The sequence below is a fragment of the Zingiber officinale genome, chromosome 1B, assembly GCF_018446385.1.
Source record: "Zingiber officinale cultivar Zhangliang chromosome 1B, Zo_v1.1, whole genome shotgun sequence".
Classification (NCBI taxonomy): Eukaryota; Viridiplantae; Streptophyta; class Magnoliopsida; order Zingiberales; family Zingiberaceae; genus Zingiber; species Zingiber officinale.
In genome coordinates, this window is record NC_055986.1 from 73425782 (window position 1) to 73429696 (window position 3915).

At 34.9% G+C, this 3915-nt stretch overlaps 1 non-coding gene across 1 annotated transcript; it reads right to left on the reverse strand.

Annotated features, from left to right (window-relative positions):
• Window positions 1-1633: 1633 nt before the first annotated feature.
• Window positions 1634-1739, reverse strand: LOC121993359. The gene has a single exon (XR_006115224.1). It is a non-coding gene; the product is annotated as a small nucleolar RNA R71 (small nucleolar RNA).
• Window positions 1740-3915: the final 2176 nt, after the last annotated feature.

The window sequence follows — 3915 nt, forward strand, 5'->3', positions numbered from 1 at the left end:
TAGGATTAAGGGAGTATTTGTATGATGGATTGATGTAATCTCTTATGGATTTGCCATTTTCTTGTTTCAATGACATTATCTTGCTTGTATCAATTAGATCTTGAATGATTGATGGTGATTTGTACTTAATTCTCATTCTTGATTGATTGTTTGGATTTCTTATGGACTTTGTAAAGATAAACTCTCACTCGATCATCCGAGGGATCCACGTGACAAGTGCAAGCCCGTGTAAGGACGTTTGAGAGATAATCTTGAAGAGGAAATAGGGATATTCAAGAGAGTAGGATGGATTTTATGATTAGCTCCTTGTATCTTGATAGATTAATGAGTCGTGGGCTTCTACGTTGATATCCGAGGAAGGCATAGTAATAGGTGCACTTCTGTGTAAGGACAACATAGGCACGTGTCTAATTAATCCTATTTTGATACATTTCTCAGTCCTTAGCCGGTTGTCTATTGCAAGAGGGAACCGGCAACTTTCTACATGTTTGGCAATTGAGGGATAAGAATTGGTGAACCATTTACATTCAAGAAATCTTACAAAGAAACCGAAACTCCTAGAATCTCCCTTTATCATAACCCAAAACACTAAACTCTTGTTTGTTGATCTCTAATATTAGATTTGTTTACCTTTACTTTGCTTTTGAAACGATTGGATAGTTGTTTAGCTAATTCGCATTGAGACAATTCTAGTGCTTATTCCAGTCCCTGTGGATACGATAATCTTTTATATTATTTGCGACATTTCTGTACACTTGCGGAGCGTAACAAGTTTTTGGCGCCGTTGCCGGGGACTGCGCTATAACATTAGGAATTATCAATTGAGTTAGACTAAACATAACTTTTCCTTTTTTTCTTTTGATTTCCATAGTTATAACTAATTGTTAGAAATCTGTTTTCGTAAGTTTTTCCTTTCTTGAATAACATTCTTGACAATTCTTTTTGTTGCAATTCTAATTCTGATTCTAACTTTGCATTCTTGATTTCTAGTACTCCAATCTAACTTTTCTCTGTTTTCTCTTTTGATCTTGTTTCTTTCTTCTTTTCTTTTGTAAACATATCTTGCAATTTTTAGCATATGAATTATTCTAGACATTTTTCTTTTTTTCTTTTATCTTTTCTTTCTTGTTTTCATTATGCACTTTCTTTCTTGCAATTTAAATTCTGCATTTGCTTTCTTGCTTTTCATATTGCATTTTATTTCTTGTTTTTGATTCTTGATAATTTTCTTTTTCTTCTTGAATATCCATGAGCACTAACATGTCAAGCAGGCCCATGAGAAATTTTTCTACACCCTTTTCTGCAAGATTTTTATCTCCCATTGTGCAACCTCAAATTGAAGCAGAAAGTTTCCAACTAGACCCAGAGATAATTTTCATGATACAAGGTCACAAATTTGGAGGAGAAGTATCAGAAAGTCCTTATCTGCATCTTGAAACATTTTTTGAGATTTGTGATTTGGTGAAATGTGAAGGAGTATCAGCAAATGCAGTTCGATTGATGACATTTCCTTTCAGTATCAAGGATAAAGCAAGGACTTGGCTATATTCTCTCTGTCCTCAAAGCATCACAAGTTGGGAACAATTGGAGAAGCAATTTCTGAATCATTTTTTCCCTCCAAGTATAACAGTGTATATGAGGAATTGCATAACAAATTTTTCTCAGGCATATGGAGAATCATTATTTGAAGCATGGGATAGATTCAAGAGTCTTCAAAGACAGTGCCCTCATCATGGTTTTGAAAAATGGTTGATTTTGCACATATTCTATGGGGGAATTTCTTTCTCAGACAAGAGTTTATTGGATTCATCAACTGGAGGTTCTTTTATGGACAAAAGTGTAGATGAAGCTTATTCATTAATTGATCAAGTGACATTGAACCTCCATGAATGGTCGAACAAAAGTTGGATGGAATTTCCCTCAGATATTCAAAAAGTGCAAGCTATAAATGTAAGAGAGCCTGTCAAACAAAATGAAATTCAACCACCTAAAAATGTTGAAATTCACAAGTCACAGAGTGAGGAGTTCAAACATTTGGGGGCAAAGCTTGATAGTATTGTTTCAAAATGGTTTAAAGAAGATCCCCCTCCTACACAGTCAAGATCCAATGAAAAGTGTGATGATGTTGGGTTGAGAAGTGGAAAAAATCATGAAGAACTTCTGAAGAACGACATGTTTAGAATTGAGGAGAAGAATAATAGAAGATCACAAGAACTCAGTTCCATTTCTCTGGGAAGTTCCCAAAGGCCAGAAGTACCTTTCCCTCAACGATTAATCACACCAACATTAGATAAGCAAGTTGGACCTCCTCCAAAAGCTCAAAGGGAATTTGGGAAAAAGGGAGTTCAGTCTTTCCCGGGACCTTCACTAAGGGTTCCTTTTCCACAAAGGTTAGTGGGGTCAATGAAAATAAAGACTTCGCAAATCTGTGACACTAATATGGTTGAGTGTAGATTTTTGAATATATATGAAGATGAAGATTTTTCAGATGAGGATTTTATTGATAATGTAGTGGTAAATAAGTTTTCAGATCTATCTCAAAATTTTATAAGGTGTTATAGTGACATCGAATTTTCAGATGATGAATGTGATGTGGTAGATCAACTTAAAACTGCAAGTGAAGTTATTGATCCTCTTGTTATTGATTCTCCTATTGAGGACATAGATGTTGGTTTATTTTTTGATGTATGTGTTGATGATGATGATATGGAAGAATGTGTAGGGAGCTGTGTTGTGGAAGCAACATCTCAAGGATCACCACCTTTGTCAAGACAACCCTTAGAGGTTTTAAGAATTGATCATGTTGTGGAACAATGTGTAGGGACTTATACAGAGCTAGTAGAGTCTCGAGAATCACCATCATTGATATCATCAACACCTAAGCTAGAGCCAGAACCATCATTTGATTCAGAGGAAGTCACATCTACATGTTTAGAAATTTCAGGTATTTCTCAACAAAGTAAGGTTAGTATTTCTTGTGATCTTTTGGAAAACTTTATGGAGGTACCTATAATTGACTTTGTTGGATGTGATTCAGTTTTTATTACTTATTCATCTTATCTTGATATGGTTCTAGCTCTATACTATATAACATGCTTGTGGGAGATTTTTTTTTCTTTTGGATGTGCAGATTTCACATGGGCCAATAATTGGAAGCTCAATCTGAACCGTCTTCGACCACCTGAAAAAATTTCCAAGAAGACGAAGATGGAGAGAGTTATACTTTACTTTGTAGCTCCTTTGATGAAAGCTCCCTCCATAATAAGAGCCCTTGGTAGGAGGGTTCTAAAATATCTTACCCTCCAAGAGCAAGATTTAGATGAATCTAATGAGGTGGTCGAGCTAATGACCTTAAACAAGCGCTTCTTGGGAGGCAACCCAAGTTCATTTTCCTTATTTTCTTTTATGTCTTTAGTTCTCTCTTTATAATAAACATGTATCCTCTACTTAATTTTTCTTGTCTATCTTATTGTTGTAGAATTCAAAGTTGTGGAGGAATGTGAGTATTGGATGGAGGAGTATCTTTAAAAACATGAACGTCAACCATTTGGAGCTCATCACTTGGTAACTTCTTTTAAAATCTCCTCCACATTGTTTTTAGTTTTCATTGGGACAATGAAAAATTTAAGTCTGGGGGGATGCATTAGATGCATTTGATTTGCTTTGTTTGTTTTTGTTTTTGCTTATGTCTTGCATTGTGTTTTGATTTTTTGTGGCATACATCTTGAGAACATCAAAACTTCACTTATATGCTTTCTTGGATTCAAGTGAAATGTTAGCACGATTATTGGCTTGATTCATGATGTTCGAATGATGCTAGTAGTAAACTTTGTGTAGTTTTTTTTTTCTATCTTGGGAAGCATTAATAAGCTAAGAATCTTATGGTGATGAGTTTTAGTTTTGGTTCAACCTTAA